Raw genomic sequence first — 19,476 nt, 5'->3', positions numbered from 1 at the left:
TAGGCTCAAAGACCACCCTTTAGCAGCCAGCCCAAGAAATTCTTCCATGACACAGCCACCCTGCCCCTCCCTTCCATCCATTCAATGTTTTAAAGCATCTACTTTGTGTCAGGAACTTCCTGGGCATGGGAAGTGCCATTTGGCTACAAAGCCCCTGCCCCTGAGGAGCTTCTACTGTGATGGAGGAGACAAACATCAACTAATAACACAAAAATAAACAATATAGTTATAGACTGTGATCTGCCAGGAAGGAAGAGATCCAGACATACTTCTATGCCATTGGGGCCGAAAGGTCTACCCACTTCCTCTCTCTGCTTAGAAATCCTCCCATACCTAAACCTAGTTCAATTCCTAAGCCCTTTCCAAAGAGACTTTCCCAGTAGCCTTCTCAGATCCATAGAGTTAGAAGTCATGTCTCCCACCCCTATTTGAACAATTGTGGCAATGTTTGTTAGTTATATGCAAATTAAAAGCATGGGTGTCTTTCTCCCTAGTGAGTTCCTAGAGAGCAGCGTCTTGTCCAATCTCACGTCTTGCCCAGTACCCAGCTGAGTGCCCAGCTGTGTGCTCCAAAGAACCAGCACAATACCTTCTTGCTCAATTGGTCCAAATGGCACCTCCCTTCTGGACTGTCAGCAACCTGAAGGTGGGATGGGGTTGTACATTTCTTTGCATCCCATGCACACTGTACCTCTTTGTAGAGAAATAGCCTCTCCATCCACTCCTTAAAGCCTGTAGCAAGATAACCTGCCAAGGTGGGACATTCAAGCCGGTACTGTATGTACCAATGTTAAAATGAAAACCCACAAACAAAAAATAAAAGGATGCCCAAAGGGGAGAGTGACTGTGTTAGGAGATTACCAGTGATTTTATTTTTTTGCCCCATATTTTGCAAACTTTCTGAAATATGGTTACATAACTCTTATAATTAAAATAAGTGTCTTATGCAGTCCCTTTTCCCCCGGGCTCTGGCGTGCTGCCCCACTGACCTTGAGCACATGGCCCAGCAACTCCAAAGGGGGTAGATCTAGGACAACGCGAAGGAAGGAAGGAAGGGGTGGTGCAGTATTTAGAGACCAGCCGGGCAGACGGAAGCTGCAGCAACTCCCATGGGGAACCGGGGAAGGCTGGCTAATCCAGTGTCATTGTCCTGAGTTCATGGGATAGCCTGCCATGAGACATGGGGACTTTAAAGACTTGTCCAGGCTGGATTTTCCTAGAGGTCTAAGGGGGAAAACCAGACCTTGATACTAAACTGAATTATAAAGTCCACTCCAGTCTGAGCCCAGATCAGGTGTGTAAGCTGGGGAAAGGAGAAATTCTGCACTGAAAGTTCCCAAAGGCCCTCCAGGTAAAGATTCACCTCATGTACAAAGCAGAAAGGACCCAAGCCTGGGTATGTTCTCCTTTGCATGATGGCATGGTAACTCTGGTAGCTTGGGAACCTTCTCCAGGCTGGTTAGGGGGTGTCAGCCTAAAGGGGGTCCTCAGCGTCCTGGGCTGTCCAGCTCTGGTCCCCAGCAGGAGAAGAAGCCTGTCCCAGCACAGCAGACACCCCTCCCAGAAACAAAGCCTGTGCCTTTTGGCCAAGGCTCGCTGTGGCTGTGTGGCTCTGACTCCTGAGCCCAGAACACGGGATGATGAAAACTGAAACATGCTTCCCTCCACCCTGGGAATAAAGGAACCTTTTGTCCTTGGTTTGGAAATCTGAAACATAAAAACAAAAACAAAAAACCACCCAAAAGACAACTCTAGGGGAATGTGTCCTCGGTTTAGAAATCTGAAACATTAAACAACAAAGCAAAATCCAAAAGACAACTCTAGGAGATTTTTGTGAATGATGTCATCCATATCGAGATTGGTGCCAAAACCCCATCTCCGGTTTCGAGGAAGATTTCTGTCACTTGTCACTTTGGATCACTTTAAATTTTAATTTTTCTATTATCAAGTCAGATGATAATGGTGACAACCTGAGGCCCCTCAACCCAGCTGACGTCTTATTCACTGGGAAGCAGCCTAGCATTGTGAAAAGGCTGGGAGGCCCCGCCCCACCCCGTCCTGGGCAGCCCCCTCCACTCCAGGCCTCAGTTTCCTTGTCCCCCCCACAAGGTCCCCTGTTCTTTGCACCACGCTCACACTGGTGTGCCTGCCCACAGGCACTCTCCCTCCGGGGGACATCTTCTCCCTACTCTCATCCGATCTACAACAACCACCAATCCCAAACTCAGCCCCAAAGCCCCAGACCCCTCCCCGCCTCTGCCCCTCTCTGGCCTGCTGTCCTCAGTCCCTGCCCAGCATCCAGCTCATGGTGCCCTGCTCTGAGCTTTAGGGAGTGACCTGCTCAAGACCTAGCTGGTGGGCAAGGGGAGGAAGCAGCCTCTGGGGCCAGCGCTGACCTGCTCAGTCCCGCAGGGAAATGAAGGGATGAGGGGCTATGGGGGGCTCCAGGGGTCTCCCAGAGGTCACGAGGGGAAGGCAGTAGCCCTGGGGCTTGGAAGCTGACCCCCTGCTCTAGAATCAGACCCAGTTTATGGGGCAGCGAGCTGGGACAGCCTGCTCCTTTCACACCTAACACGCTCCCTGTCCTCACAGCCTCTGCATCAGACACACCATCTGGGGCAGAGTAGGTGCTTTAATAATTGATTGAAGGTGCAGGCTGGCTGCTCAAAAGGCTCATGATCAATCAAACTGTGCCTTGATGAAGCACCTCTCCCGGAGACGGCTTCCTCCCACCTTTCCCCGTTGCAACCTCAAGCACCACACAATCGCCTTTCCCTGGCTCAGGCCACAGAAATACAACTTTTCCGATCTTTAGTCCCGGTGAAAAGAAGGATCAGAAGCAGAGATAAAACAAAACTAGAATCAGAGCAAAAGTGAAAGAAATCCAGGCTGGAATATACTCACTTTATATCCAACTTTTTAGCAGATACAACCCTGACGCTTTTATATAAGACAAAAAGTCAACCATCACGGTGTATTCCTTCACCTTCAGAAACAACTGGGGCAGATGTTTAGGTTCAACTTGATCTGCACATATTAAGCAACTGCTCCTCACTTTCTAGCCTCATCTATATCCTGGTCACCTATATTCTGTATCTGATGACTGCGAGTTTACGTAATGAACTTAAACACTGTGAAACGGACGGAGGTGACAGCAGCACCTCACTGTGAGAACAACCAACAGGGCTGAATGGCGTGTGGGTGCAAAGGGGAAGTTTAGAGTCATGTAAGTCGCCAGAAGGAAAACTGGAGGTTAAAACATGGGAACGTGTAGCACAGTGAATCCTGTATTAGAGGATGACTGTCATTATCTGTACTACTATAAAAAAGCTCTTTCATGAACTAGGACAGATGTACGACACTATCGCAGCCAGTCAATGATGGGGGTGTATAGGGAAACATGCCCCTATTGCAAGTGATGGGCTCCAGTTAACAGTATTATTTTAATATTCTTTCATCAACAGTAGCAAATGTATCACACCAATACTATGGATCAATAATAGCGGGGAATAAGGGGCACGGGAGAATTAGGGTTTTCTTTTTATTTCTTTTCTGGAGTAATGAAAATGTTTCTAAACTTGATCATGGTGCAGTGTTCACAACTGTGTGATGATACCATGAGCCAGTGAGGGCATACTTTGGTGGTTTCTACGCTGCGTGAATGTATCTCAATAAAATTACATTACAAATGATAAAGGAAACGCATTTCAAAACACACACACACAATCAGGGCAGAGAAAACACAGGATGCCAAAGAGCCTTCTAAGAATGAAAGTAGCATCAAGAACATTGACAGACCCAATCACCAGCCCACGGAGGTGGCTGGACCTCTTGACCCAAGTCTTGTTTCCCACACAATGGTTTCCTGAACAGTCACAGAAGCAGAACCTACAATGAAGCCACAGAACCAGCAAAGGAGCCTCACAGGGAAGGTCAGGCCACCCCCGTGCCCCTGCACCTTCCCACTGTCTTCCGAGGAGGGGGTGAGGAGCCAGTCATCAGCGCAGCGAGGGGACTTGCCCTGGCAGGGCCACGCCTGTTTATCTAGTCTTCTCCAGGAGACAACAGAGAAACCTTGAGGGTAACACAGGAACTGGTCATGAAATGGCCCAGAAGGCTGCCTGAGAAAGCAAAGGGCACCGCTGGCCGGCCGAGGGGAGAAAGGACCTGTATCTCCAAATTGTCCACTCTCACCCCCGACACTTCTCCCCCAAAACCTCGGGCTGCGGCTGAGGGCAGAAGGGGGGCTGGTGCATCAGGATGTCCACCCCAGGTGGGGCAATGCAGCCTGGAGACCACCTTCTTTTGTCCCTTTTGCCTTGTTGTCACTCCCTGCCCGGGACCCAAGCGAACTCCCTGGGACCCTGAAACCTGGGGTCAACTCTGCATTCGGATGACACAGAGGCCCATGGAATGCTACGTAAAGCTCTTCTCAGAGGAAAAATGTAACATGGATTGAGGCCGAGGGGGAGAGGTGGACGTCATCTGGACCTGCCTGTGTGGCTTCAGGAGCATGGACATTTCCAACGTACTGATGTATATTCAGACATCGGTTCTCCTTTCCAACCCAAAACCCCAGCCCAGTTTACATACCCACAACTGCAAGTAATGGGGCCACGAGACCGCAGACCAGTCCCTAAAGCCCCCTCATTTGTTCCGTGGTCTTGCCTCTGCTGCTCCTGGGCCCTGAGAACACCCCTCACCTGTCTGCTGGCCTCCCCATGCACCCCCCTTTCTTGCCACCTAATGACGCCAGAACCTTTTCCTTTTTAAGTATGATACGTTGAACTTCTCATAGTATAATTAATTCTATTCTGGTTGAATTTGTCCACCTGGAGAGCCCTTAGAAGCCGAGCTCTGCAGCCCCAAAGCAAAGCGGGCAGACTTGGGCTGGCCCAGAGTAAGCCCCGGACAGGCCCAAATCTGTGATGACCTCAGATGGACCCCTGCATCTTACAGACAAGCAAACTGAGGCTCAAGGGGACAAAGACCCCTGCCTGCGAGTCCCTCCAGCCTCCCAGGTACAGGGTGCCTTGCAGCAGAGGAGTGGATCCTTGGGACTTTCAACAGCTGAAGAGGTATTCTGGGGTACCCTGTCCCCCACAAAAGGCCGGTGTAATGGCCTCACCCTCCAGAGCCTGACCTAAGTGTCTGACATCCCATAGCAGTGCAGTCACTGCTCTATTTCTTGGTCCTGGAAGCTGATCTGGGGTAGAGACAGAATTAATTAAACTCACCCTAAATCCAATACCTTCTCTGCAACTTGGGTCCTCTTCCTGTCGACCTCTAGCTAGTATTCCCCAGAGGATCGGCCCGGTTCAGAACAGTGGGACTTAGGGTTTTTACAGATAGGGATGGAGAAGATTTGCACAAATTCAGAAAGCAGGCCAGAGGTCAAGCCAGGTTGGAAATGCTCACCGCACGGTCTCCCTGGCCCCAAGTTCCAGGCATGCACTCGCGCCACCTCTCCAGCACCCATCCAGCTGCCTCACCCCCCGATTCTGACTGGAGTGCCTCTAGACTATGATAAAACCAGAGGCATCTGTTTGCATGGGAAGGTGTCAGTACTAAGGGGAAGGAGACATTCAGAACAAAAAGAAGAAAAGGGGTTTCTGGATTTATTTAGATCTCTCCAGTGGGGCTCTATGAAAGATACCAGTTTAGGGGCCACTTGAACAGAATGCCAAGGACAAGCTCTCAAATCCCCACCACCCCTGGGGCCTAACCCAGTACATTTCTGGACGATAAGTGGACCAGGTAAGCACTGCAACTGAGATAAGGGGCTATATATAGAAGGAGAGCGTTGTTTTTTCCAAAATGTAAAGAAGCACATTTTCAGGAGTAAAAGATTTCAAGGACACACCGGGGGTGGCCTAATGAGGCCAGAACCTTTTCCTTTTTAAGTATCATAATAAGGTGAACTTCTCACGGTAGAACTAACTCTGATCTGGTTGAATTTGTGCTTCCTTTTAACTTGCTCTCAGCTTTCCCTAGCAGATCCTAACACCGCATATTCTGTATTATTTGATTCAAAAGGAACTGGTGACAGTTTCCAATTGACCCCCATCTGTGAACTGCTACCCTCTCGGAGAAGGCCTGCCGGAGGCCTCTCCCCAGTTCTCCCACTTATAGCCCAGGCCACCACTGGAACCTTTACCAAAGCACACCCTAAGTGAGCATCTCCTTCCACCAAGAAAGCCCTTGGGAGGCAGGAACAGCATCTAGTTCCTCGTGGACTCCCTCCTAGCATTTGCAGGTGGCAGGCACTTAATAATGACTGCTCAATGGAACTGGACCAAAAGGAAATCCGGAGGCCCGCAGGAACATGCATATGTAAATACTTATTAAAATGATGACAAACAAAAATGTCCTACTAACAAACGACCTGGCTTTCGGTTGACCTCATTCTCATTTCTTAGCCTGTAAGTGCAGTCAAATTAAGGCAGTTAAGTGTTCAGCACAACGGAGGGGGCAAATGGAAGTGTAACACGGCTCTGGATCTCTCGGCCCTCGGCAACACCTAAGGGCACCCCAGAACCACAGGGTCCTGCTGACTCGCTCACACTGGCAGCGAGGGGGTGCTGAGACAGGCCGTGTGAGTGTTGGTGAGAAGAAAGGGGCAGGGGGAGTCGGCCTTTCTGAGACCCATCTGGCAGGAAAGCACCCCAGGAGAGGGCCAGTAGCTGCCTTTCTGGTAACAGACCTCTCTCCATTCCCCTCTTAAGTTGTTAAGAAAATTTGCTTCTTTTAGGACAGGAAACACAGGAAAATTCGAACTCATTTTCTCTCGTTGCTGGACGGCTTCCAAAGGGACGAGCTCAACTCGTGCAGCTTTAAGCAGTGCAGGACCACTAGGCCCCAGCTCTGCTCCACACAGGAGGCAAACAACCCAGCTCGCACCCAGCCTCACAGTCACCCACCTGCTGGTGACTCGGCAGCTGCCCCTCCAGGGCCAAGTAGTGCCTCTGAGGCCTCTAAAAAGGGCACAGTGCTTCTGCAGATACCTCAAGGCCAAGGGAAATTCGGAGAGAATTTTCCAAAGGGTAGAGGAAAGAGCAACTAACTGCAATGGCTGCTGAGGCCCTGCTGAAGTAAACAACCTAAAAGCCAAGCCCAGGCATAGAAAGCAGGCCAAGCACATTATCTGATTTTACAAGGCAGAACTAAATGGCTCCTTATTCCCCCACAAGGCTGGGAGGTAGGGAGGGGAGAATCCTTGCAGCAGCTACAAAGAGCATTTTGGACCTGAATAGGCTGGCTGGACTGTGACCGGTGACTTCTGCCCAAGTGGGACAGGTGATGCCTCCAAGCCCTCGGGCTTTCCCCAATTCCAGGAAAAAGCCATCGGCTGCCAAAAGCTTGGCAGACATGCTTTTGGAAAAACCAAGCAACTACAGAATTCCCTTGCTGTCTCTCCCCATCCGGCTGAGAGGTGGGCTAAGAAAATGGAGCCAGTTGTGGCAATGACTTCCAACAGATATAATCAAATAATCTCTTCTTGGATTCTGCAAGTACTGAAACATTGGTAATTCAATTCCTAGAATGTCATTTAGAAACTGCCCGTGCAGGCTGCAGAGAAAGCTCAGTGAATGCACTCAAGGGTTCACCCCTAAAAGCCTACTGACCTGGAGCCTGGCTCCCCGAGGGCAGTCAAGATTTGGGCAACCCCCAACCCCCACCCCCTGTCAGAACCCGTGGGTCCAGGAGGGAGAGGCTGAGAACCTCGAGTAAATATTGACAGTACCCTTAGAGAAATGCTTACAAAAGAGCAGCTAGCAGTGTCTGGGGGAGCCAGCAAGGCTTCCCTGAGGAGCCCCTAGCTCCCCCAAAGCTCATCAGAGCTCTATGGTATATTAAAGGTCAGGCCAGGGCTGGAGACACAGATAGGGAGTGGGAAACCCTGCCCTCAGGGGGCTCCAATCTGGTCAACGTGGACACACATGTGCAAAGAGGGCCAAGACTGGGTAAGGACCTTGCAAGTAAGGAAGACTCCCTCACAGCAGAGGGTCCAGGCAAGGAGTGCCCCGCCCCCACCCTATGGTCACTTGGCCTCTAGTGAAGCTTTGGTCAGGGGACTGTGGTTGGGACAAGGTCTCCTGATGCTGTGACAAATGTTTGCTTGGGAAGCCTAAAATATAAATTCAAATCAACATGGGGGATGATGATGATTGTTGTTTTGTTTTTGTTTTTCTGGCTTCCTTCTGAAGATGATGACTTTTCCACAACAGAAACGTTGTTAAAAATTTAGTTTAAAAAATGCCAACTGAATGAAGTAGAGATGTGAATGAAGCTGATCTGGATAGGACTAAGGTATGTCCGAAAACTGGGTAAAGAATGATATCGTCCATATCTTAAAACTTCAACTTCTATGTGAGACTAAAGGGAGAGAGATTTATTTGGTGCAACATTTATATTTTGGGTAGTGCGTTTCCTAATTTAACTTGTATGGTCAGTTTAGTTGAACACCATAAGCACAGGGAATCTTGAATAGGGCATGAGATTTTGTTAGTTTTTCCAAGTTAGTCTGATGCCCGATAAATCCCAGAGTGATTTGGACAGTGAATAAAGAAGTTTTTGCAGGGTCCCCTTAGGGGAATGGGGAGAAAGAGGGGAAGATTCAACTTCCTCACTTGGAGAATTTTTGATACTCTCGCAAGCAGGTTCACCCCTATGAAACTTATTCCTGCAAAGGATAGGCTAAGCCTACTTAAAATTAGGCCCAAGAGTCACTCCCAGATAACCTCCGTTGCTCAGATATGGCCTCTCTAAGCTGACATGGCAAGTGAATCTACTGCCCTCCCCCTACCACATGGGACATGACTTCCAGGGGTGTAAACCTCCCTGGCAACGTGGGACAGAAATCCTGAGATGAGCTGGGATTGAGAAAACCTTCTTGACCAAAAGGGAAAAGAAAGAAATAGAAAAAATAAGGTATCTGTCGCTGAGAGATTTCAAACAGAGTTGAGAGGTTATCCTGGAGGTTATTCTTACACATTATATAGATATCACCTTTTCAGTTTATGTGTATTTGAGCGGCTAGAGGGAAGTACCTGAAATGGTAGAGTTGTGTTCCAGTAGCCATGTTTCTTGAAGATGATTGTATGAATATATAACATTTACAGTGTGATTATATGATTGTGAAAACTTTGTGTCTGATGCTCCCTTTATCTATGGTATAAACAGGTGAGTAAAAAATATGGGTTAAAAAAATAATAGGGGGAACAAACGTTAAAATATATTGGGTAGATGGAAATACTAGTGGGCAGTGAGAGGGAGGGATAAGGGTTATGGTATGTGTAAGTTTTTTTTTTTTTTATTTCTTTTTCTGGAGTAATGCAAATGTTCTAAAAAATGATCATGGTGATGAATATTAAAAAAAAAAAAAGCCAAATGAATCCCCCCTCAAAACAACACTATCTGTCCACACTCAGACAGCAAATACCTAACTCTAAGTATCACTATGTTCAGAGACAAAATTATCTTCATGTCCAAAGCAGATGGCAACAAACTGGAAGAATAATTAGAAATGCCTAGTTAGAAAAATCTCCCACACTTCCAAAGGCCAGGGGGCCCTTGTGCCCCTGAATAGCCTCTCATGGCAGCCGGGCAGGGCCAGGCACAGGAGGGCACCTGTGGCCCCAAGGCACCCTCCTCTCCTGGCTGACCATCCTCGACCTACATGCAGAGGGACCTGGGCTCCGTTCTGCAGGAGGAAACTCCTGGGCTGATGCAGCCCCACAAAATAATAAAACACATCTACAACGGAGATGTGCTGTAGCTCCAGCACCCAGGAGCCTCGCATCTAACGGCCAGTCACTCACACATTCACTCAGCACCAACTGGTCCTCTGTGTTTGTCACCAGAGACTCAGAGATGAAGGCAGCAGTGACCACAGCAAGGAGCTCGCATCTCGGAGAGGAAAGTGAGACAGTACACATAGCGCAGGGAAACCTGGGGCTGTGGGAGCCTGGAGACCAGGGAGCATCAAGGAAGGCTTCCTGGAGGCGATGCCCAAGCCGCTGAGAGGTACCAGGTTGGGAGACAGGATGAGGCTGGGAGGTGAGAAGAGTCAAGTCTCAAAGGGCCAGAAGCCATGAGCTAGGGTGGGGTGCTTCACTTGATGCCACACAGATGTGTCTTGGAACAACTATATATGCACCAAGTCTTGGAAAACCAGACCTTTATTTTAGGTGAGTTGAGATTTTATTACTCATAGGATCCCACAGAGAACCCCTCTGTCTCATACCCGGCCATCCGAAGTGGACTTTCCTGTCTGGCTTGAGAGGCTCAGCTTGGGAGGCTGCAGTACATAGAAGGTGCAGATTCAGCAACCCCAAGAGCTACTCTTTTACAGAAAGACGGTGACAGGAACTGAATTCAGACTCCAAAAGACCCAGGTCTGGTCCAGACCACCCCCTCCTCTGAGCCTCATTCGTGACACGAGGACCAGAAGGCCCATCCTGGCCGCACGAGGGGTGACCTGCCTGGGAACGGAAGGGAGGTGCAGAGTAGCCAAGGGGGAAGGGGATGAAGAGTATGTATGGGGCTGGGGGTACACCGCAAGGCAGGGAGTATGGGGACCCACCCAAGGTCAGGTGGGAAGACAGGCAGCCTCCAGAAAGAGCAATCCCTGGGAAAGACCTGACTGTCCGCACTCCAGGCCATTGTCCAGTGTCACCCAACCTCCCCGCCTGCTCAGGGCTGTCCATGCAAACAGCAGACAGACAAGCAGGAGCACTTTCCGTCCTAGACTATAACCCAAGCACCACAAGCCCAAGAAGGGCAAGACAAGGGTCAGGGGGCCTGAGTTCAGCTTCCAAAACCTCAGTGTCCTCTTCTGAAGATGAGGTAGACCATCAAGCTCCCTAAACGCCAGGCTGGGTCAGCTCGGTACCATGCCCAGGGGTTGGCACAGATCCCCTCAGCTCAATACCCAGGGTGTCTGGGTCACCTTCAGGCTGACGGCCAGAGAGGAGTCAGGACACATGCACACCTGGAGATACCTGGTGAAACCTGACAAGGTGCCCGTGGGAGAGGCTGATGGTGGGTGGGGCTGGTCCACAGGGCAGGCTCCCCCTCGGGGAAGGAGAAGAGGAGGTGAAGGGAGGGGTGAGGACACTGAGCTAGGCAAGGAGGAAGTCAAAGGAGGAGAAGGAAAGTTCCATGGAAACCAGCCAACAGCAAAGGGGAGAAGAGGCGTTGGAAGCAAGGAGGCTCAAGCTGAGGCTCCTCCCCAGGGACGCCCAGGGCCCCGCACTTCCTTCCAGCAACCTGGCCCTCTGGCCACTGCATTCCAGGCCACTGAGCCTGGCTCTGGCACCTCCCTGCCCGGGCATCTGCAGCAGCCCACACCCAGGAGGCAGAGGGATGGGGTGTCCCCTCCTCCCTGTGCTCAGGGTGCCGGGCCACTGGTTACTGCTCAGAAAAAAAAAAAAAAAAAGCCATGGGGTCCTGGAGAGAGCCCTGGGCTGAAGGACAAGTCTGTGGTGTTCCAGGCTCTGACACCTGGAACCCCTATCAAGACATGCTCTGTCTGGGACCTCTGCTGGCCTGGTGTTCCAGGAGCCGGTGCACTGAGGATGCAGGGAAGGAGGGCACCACTTCCAAGTGTCACCACGCTCTTGTCTCCAAACTGTGACCATGACACCCTAAAGAGCCTCACCCCCATTCGCAGGACTGGGGTCCCACAGCTCAAGTGCCACATCTTCCCCTGAGCCCTGAGTCACACTTAACAAGCTTGCACAGTGCCACTTACTGAGCACGCACTGTGAGTCAGGATCTGCACCAAAGGCTCGATGGACAGAACGTCCCTTTAAAATGGTAAATAGCTACATCTCCACCCTCCAGGCCCGGGAAGGAGAAATCACTCACCCAGGATCTGATCACAGTTTCCGACTCAAAGCCACCGTGCCAGAGGGACTCTAGGCTCGGCCAACCTAAGACCCAGCTTCTGTGGGTTTCTTGGTTCTGTAATGCAAATCCCCAGCCCACCATACCGATTCAAAGGAATATGCCATTTTTGCCAGCTCCCAGGCGGGCTTCTGATGCTTCGAAGGGGGCTTGTGGGTCAGACCTTTTGAGAAACATAGCTGCACCCCATCTCCTCTTATAGACCTGGAATGCCACATGTAAGGCTTATAACTGTGAATATATATTAGACACATCCTGAATGGTTCATTTTAGAAGCTCCTAGAAACAGTTGACAAACTGTCAAGTCACTGAGCAGTAGAAAAGTGGGTGCTGGAGGGTAAACCTCTATCCACCCACCTCTGGGGGCTCTGACCCATCCATGCTGGAGGATGCGTTGCTAACTTACATGCATCACTTGGGAGTTAAATGCTTTCCTTGCCATGGTGCAAAGGGGACTTCAAAAGAACGCCTATAGGAGACCCACTCTTCTAAAACTCTGCTCTTTCTTGCACTTATAAAAAGTGAAATCCTTTCATCATAAAGTCTACTTCAGAAAATAAAAGAACAAATTGGACACAGTGTGGGTTAGAACGTGAATGAGCTGTAAAACCTACAAAGGGGCGGGGTCATGTGGCCCTCGGGGGCTGTGTGACCCTGGGAAAACCACGGCCCCTCTCTGGGCCTGAGATTCCCCAGGCACACAGGCCCCTAGACCCTTCTCTGCTCAAGGACAGATGGACCTCATCCCTTCTAAGACAGGCTGGGGCTGTGTTGAAGTCACAATGAAATCTATTTCATCGGGTATTTCCATACCATGGGTGACAGCAGTCTCTACTTTCAGAGTCTGGGCCAGGGAAAGCAAAGAAAGCAGCAGTGCATTTTCTGCAGCCTTGGGGCCTGCCCTCCTTCCCCTCCAGAAGCATGAGAAATGGGATCTCCTTTCTGCAGATAAGCTTCTGGGACTGAAGTCAGGCTGCCATGTGGCAGGAGGTTACAACAGGACATCGCGGAGTCCTCTCTCCATTCTCATGGCTCACCTTTCCTTTTCTGAAGGAATGAAGACTCATCTAAATAAGAAAACAAAAGGCTGGTTGGAAATTCCCCTGCCCTGGTTCTCCCTACCCCTTGCACGGCCCAATCCTTCTCACTTCTGGGATAGCCTATAAAGTGTCTCCCCGCAGAGGTCAAACGGAACAGCAAGCAACACTGGGCTTGACACCTCTGGGAAGCCAGGATTCAGAGGCATTCAGGGCTCTGCTTGCTGTCACATGCCTCTCTACCCGAGGGCCCCCAAGCTTGCCACCCACTCCTCCTGCCTGCCAGGGGCCTCTCCAGCCTTGGCTCCCACCTCTCTCCCCATGCCACCCCTTTACCACCACCTGCTGCTATCTGTGCCTGTGCTTTGCTCGCCACGTGAGTTCCAAAGCTCCACTCTGTTTCCATGAAGCTGGCATACAGCAAGGGCTCCATGAAGTCTTGTTGGTAGAGCAACCCAAAGTCAGTGAGAGTAGAGCCAAGTTGGACCAACACCGAGGCCCTGTTCTACCATGACCAGCTGTGTGACCTTGGGCACATCACTTAACATCTCTGAGCCTTGGTTTCCTTGCTATAAAAGAGAGATGAGAACCTGATTCAAAGGGCTATCATGAGACTCAAATCAGCTAATGTATATGAAAGCATCTGGCAAGCTTCCAAGAGCTAAAAAGTTTTTATTCATGTTATTATCAAAAGAGCACAGACACCCTAAGACAACCCCACCCTCTGACCAAAACAAGTATTTAGCACACCAAAAGGGCTTCACACATGCTAAACATTCTGTACAGAGCTTAGGAAATCAGTTTAAAATGATTAATGAATCAATCATTTCAAGTCCCCCAAACAGAACTGGTGTCATAGGACCAGGGAGAGCAGAAGAGCATACTGAGACAAGATCTCTCCTTGGGATCTCTCCCTTCTGATAATGTGAAGGCAATTAGGGTGACAGAGACGGGGCAAATCTGATCTATCTGAACACTTTCCTCATAGATAATGGACAGAAAATGAAAACCACTTTGTTCTCTCTCTCTTAGATCCGTCCTTCTATCCACCCACCAGCTGCATAACCATCAACTAAGCTATTTCTGCAAAAGCCCTGGGAGCTCATGAACTAGGGTGAACATCGAGAAGCAGGGTGGCCAGGAAGACCAGGCTCCCCTTGCAGTCATCTACAGCCTGATTCAATAATATAAAAATAGTCCCCCAGCCAACAGGCTGGACACTAAGCTGCATTTCATCCCTCACATAGAACCCAGTACATAGAGCACAGGTGGCATGTTCTGGGTGCCTGAGAGATATCTATTGAAAGAATGCTGTCCAAATGAATAATAGAAAGCATAACGGAGAAAGTTCAAAGACATGGAAAGAAGAAGAAAGGAAGAAAAGAAATCAAAGAAAGAAGAAAGGAAAAAGGGAGAAGAAAAGAGAAAAAAAATTCCCAAGTAACTAGAAAAGCTGCAGGCTCAGTCCTTATACTAGGAAATGGCTGTTTTCCTTTCATGCAGGATTTATTTTCCAAAGGAAAATTTGATAAGATTCCATTTTATTTTTGGTTTTGCTTTCCATGTCTCAGCCTTTCATATTTGAACGCTTGTTAACTTTCTGAATAGAAGTCTCCTACAAAGCAGGGCACTTGGATAACCTCTAACCCTTCTGGCTTCCCTTTCCTGAGATTCTATGGAATGTCGCGTTCTCTTAGATGAGGTTTCATGTATCTCCTGCCTGGAATTCCCTTCTCCACCCCAAGCCACCTCTCCACACCCCAAGCTATCATACTTCTCTCTTACTCAGCTCCTATACATCCTTGAAGCACCATCAGAGTTCTGCCTTCTGGGGACATCCTTTACCCCCAAGCCTCGTTTAGCCCCCAGGCTTCCTCCATACAAGCTTTTCTTGGGGGTCTGATTGCCCCTGCCAGACTAGGAGGGCACCTCTGAACACAATATCTGCTGAAAAAGTAAGATGATGAATGAACAAATGAATGGATGAATGAATGATGGAGCTGCTCAACCCAGATACACGACCTAGTAGGAGATGAGGAACGACTGAGAAAGCAAATTCAAAGAGTCTGACAAGCTATCAGAGTAGTCCAGCTTTCCTTGACAAGGGATTTTCCTGGGCATATTTACACATTTATAAATACATAAATAAAATTGCCCCGCAAAGGAGAGTGCCGGGCTCCGGAGATCTGGGGAAGCCTTACTCAGGGTGAAGAAGGGCTAGCCTGGAATTGCTGCCACCATCCAAGGAGACGATGTGACTATAAAATCAGAGCCACAGAAAGAAAGTGGGAGCTATGGTATTTGGAGGGTGAGACCACCAGCCACGCAGCTCCCCGGGAAGGCTGGGGCTCGTTCATGCTTTATAGAGACGGTGGCTTCCTCCCCTCCATAGCCCAGGGCTCTAACTTCATCCTCCAGGCCATCCAGAGAATGGGAAAGAGAGGACTGGCCCAGTTCGCCAGGGCCAGAGGCTTCCCATGGAGCAGAGGCCGGAGGTGAAAGGCTGTTCCCTGGCAAACTTCTCTGTCTCTGACCTTGCTTCTGTCACCAAGACCCCCAGGACTGGGCTGTCCTCAAAAGCATGGCAGAGAAGTCTTGGGAAGAAAGGGGCCTTGTTGCAACTTCTCAAGCTCTGGTTTGGAATTTCGTGTTTGCAAGGACCACAGAGGGGAAAGAGATGTGAGAGAAACCAGATAAAAGGACGGCCAGGCCATAGGCATTCAGGTCCCCTCGATGGCTTGCTTTAGCGCTGAGGATGACTGGCAGCTCTTCGCTCTGGCCAGCCGGCACAGCTGCCCGCTGAGGGGCTGCCATGCAGTCGCCGTGAATTTGGGGACACAGCAGGGAAAATGCTTTTCAGATCATTACACCACTGATTTATTCTCATTTTCCTCCTCCAACACTGCTAAAAAAAAATCAGGCTCGATCCAGCTATAGCAACCATCCAGCATTAGCACCCAGCAGCCCTCCGTCTACTAAAGTGGGATCCAGGGTCACAGAGCAATCAGGGCTGTGGCTAGCTGGAAACTGCAGCTAAACGTTCTTCCTTCTTCCAGCAGTTCCTTGTGGCGGGGAAAAAAAGGCTTCCTTCATCGGGACTACACACACAGCGAGCAACTGAAAGCTATCCCTGTGTTTGACACTTTGGGAAGGAAACCTGCCGGAAGCAGCAGGTTTGAGGTTGACACATCTTTCAGCGGGTGAGGAAGATGGCAGGTGCCACAGCCCAGAGTCGCGGCTGGAATTTCCCACAGGGGTAGAAGCCTGAGCAGGCAGGGAGGCCTCGGGGATGGAGACGGACAGGAGAGAGTGAGGCCCAGGCAGGGGCAGATATCGGAGTCCTCCCTCTTGCTCCTCCCAGCCCCCAGCTGCTCCTATTTTACTCTTTCTCCTTGGCACGCACAGCCTGTTTCCTGCCCTGAGAAGTTGCCGCTATTTCATAAAAAAATATGAAATGGAAGACAGCTTTGCTGTTATTACGGTCGGGGGGTGGGATTACGGGAGGTGGGTGGAAGGAATGATTTCTTGATTGTCTTCTCTAAACTGCAGGTGGAAAACAGGAGTAAATAACGTTGTTCTGCAGATTACGTGTGGAGAGGAAAGATCGTGATTTTAAAAGACCATGCCGGCTTTATGTTGGATCTCAATTCAGGGTAATCTAATAAAGATTCAGGAGGCATTTCTGCCCTTTCCAATCCGCGCCTTGGAGGAAACACCATCACGAGTCATCTGAAGCCAATTCGGGTAGAATTTTGGAGGCCCTGAGCCCCTCCTAGTCACACGCCCATCCGGCCGGTTGCCAACCCCTGCCCCAGCACCCCGGGGCGACACAGGTCTCACCTCCACACAGCTTACACAGTCCCTGAGGGAATGAGATAAGTAAAGAGTGCAAAAATAATAGATAAGCAGTAAAATGCATGTATGGGAAAGAACAAAGCCTAAAATAGTTTAAGACTGTGGGTTAGGCCAGGGCTTCGTGAACTTCCTCAGTGGCTCTGGCCTGCGGCAGGCCCCCCCCCCCTTCACTTCCCGCCCACCCTCCAGCTGCCTGGCCTGTCCCATCCCGCCTCAGCCACCCGCACCCTTTAGGAAAGGCTGCTGTGCCCTGGGGCAGCAGCACAAGCACTTGGTAGGTGCAAAGAGCCCTCGACCATGGGCCAACGGCACCGCTGTTTGAAAAAGCTTCACATACCGTGACAGGCAGCTAGGGTTTTGGGGGTGGTGCCCGGCAGGACTGATGGACAGAAAGATGCAGGGAGCAGGTGACTGAGTGAGGTGGGAACCGGGTGGGCAGGGGCTAGGTCCCCGGGAATGCAAAGGAGAGGGCTTCTGGCTACACTGGGAGAGGCTGTCTCCTGCCAGCCCAGCCTTGGGTGTGGCATTTGGGGCACAGAGTCTGGGCAGACCTGGGTTCAAATCCTGCCTCGATGCCTTGGCCAGGTTAACGAACCTTTCTGAGCCTCGGGCCCTTCCACGCAATTTGGGGAACAGACACTGTCTCACAGGGTGACCGGAGGTTAGACTGGGTCAGCATGCCTGAGGCCCCCGTGCAGAGCCCTCCTCCCAGCCTCCTGGCCCCCCCGCCCTCCTTGCCTGGGTGGGTCAAAGCTGCCTCTTTCCTGACCCCTCAAGCCTGCCAAGGACCCCGCGGCGTGAAGAGGTCCGTTTCTCATGGCTTGAGACATTCCCGGCTTGGCCCCCTCCCCTGGCTGAGTGGGCGGGTAGGGGGAGCAGGCTTTCTGGCCACCTGCCCTCCAGAGACTTCCTGCGCGAGAGGGCAATACTTGAGTGTGTTCTCCGTAGAGCAACGACCTCATAGGGCTACAGCTGGACGCAGACGAGTCCACGGGGCTAAAGCGCTCGTGGGGAGCGGGCGGCCCCAGGGCTGTGTGAGCACAAGGCTCCCATCCCACCCCTTCAGCAGGTAGGAAAGCAGGGCCTCTGGGGGAGTCAGCGAAATCGCCCAGGGTGGGTCAGGATTCCAGCCCAGGCAGCCTGATGCCAAAACAGACGCTTTCCCGGGGCAAGGAAAGGCCCAGGAAAGGGCAGGACTCCGTGTCTCCTCTTCTCTCTGCCTGTCCCTCTCTCCACCCCACTCCCACACAGTGCATGTGTGTGTCTCACCATCTCAGTCTCTCCCTCCCTCCTCCTCTCTCCCTCCGTTTTCCTCCCCCTTTCTCCCTCCCTCCCTCTCTCCTGTCCCCTCCCTAACATTTGGAGGGCAGGGCAGGAGTCGGTCTGTGACCACTCAGTCGGCCTTGCGCGTTGCACGGACGTGGCAGGCCAACTCTCACCAGTCACAAACAAATGTGCTTTGCTGAAAGGCCCCCAGATCAATTGATCCAAGTCTGAACAGTCCTTGAGGTACATTCCTCTGTGGCGTGACTAAAGTTCCCACTCCCCAAGACACAACCGAACACCATCAAATGTCTCCTCCACTAGGGGCTCCCATTCTCCAGTAAGAGGAAATCAGGGATGGGTTCTTAGGACCCGCAGAGCAGTGCCCTGGGGGCCCCTACACAGAGCCCAAGGCAACCTCAATAAGGTTGTTCTTTATCTACTTAAGAAAAACATCTGCGTGGAGTTTACTCTGCAAATGCCTTTGCAAACTAGCTACTCAGTCTCCTTATGCCCTGGGCAGCAGGCAGATAACAAAGGAGGTCAGACAGAGTTATTGATTTTTCCCACCCACTCCTAGAAGTGTCACTGTAGATGCCAGAAAAAGTTACCCTGAGGAAACACCCATTCTCTGTCCTCATTTATGTTTCGGTGATCAGCTAATTGAATGGCTGTCCAGGCAAACTCTTATGCACCCTTCAAAACCCAACTCGAATGACCTCTCTTTGCCATGGCCACCTACCCAGAAAGAACCTCCGGCTGGAAAGTTCTTGGAAGACGGATTCCAGGCACTGGTTTGGCTGGCATGTCATTCCACCATGTGTGACCTCCCTGAGCACAAGGACATTGCCTTCCTCATCATCGCCTCCCCAGCACTTAACACAATGAAGGCTAAGCATTTGGTGCATTGTGAATGCTCAGTGTATTTGCTGGACGGACCTATAAGGAAGTGTCTGCAGTCTGTAAATAAGTCATACAACAAGCCCTGCCCCAAGTTCAGATTCTCCTAGAAGATCTGGGGCACTTGTACGATAAGCTCCCCACCTATACTTTCAATCCTTGGAACCTACTGCCAGGACCCAGAAAGCAGCAAGAAGGAAGTGGGTAGTTAGTTAAAAACCCTTGCCCCTGCTTTGTGGCACTGTGGGAAACTGGGAAGCAGGTGTGGTTCGAGCCCTGCTGCCTCAGCCTCCCTGATGTGTCACACGCTCTCGAAGCCTCGGTTTACCCTTCTGTAAAGGGAGCACACTTGGAAGGTGGCTGACCCTGACCCCGGTTTCCCCAGAAGAAAGAGGTTTCCATTCAAGTGAACAGTGAAGTGGCCACTTAAAGTTAAGGGGAGAACAAAAACATTTCCAAGTGGGACTCTGAACCACCTAGCCCTCAGAAGGTAGGTGTGGAATGAAGAAAG

The 19,476-nt window shown here is 50.7% G+C and overlaps 1 protein-coding gene across 3 annotated transcripts in view; it reads right to left on the bottom strand.

Annotated features, from left to right (window-relative positions):
- HPCAL1 (hippocalcin like 1) overlaps positions 1 to 19,476 on the bottom strand; it is a 135,743-nt gene that overhangs the window by 54,856 nt on the left and 61,411 nt on the right. The gene's annotated exons all lie outside the window — the stretch shown is intronic.

The sequence above is a fragment of the Tamandua tetradactyla genome, chromosome 3 (genome assembly GCF_023851605.1).
Source record: "Tamandua tetradactyla isolate mTamTet1 chromosome 3, mTamTet1.pri, whole genome shotgun sequence".
NCBI classification, from domain to species: Eukaryota; Metazoa; Chordata; class Mammalia; order Pilosa; family Myrmecophagidae; genus Tamandua; species Tamandua tetradactyla.
This window is presented reverse-complemented; position numbering and strand designations above follow the sequence as displayed.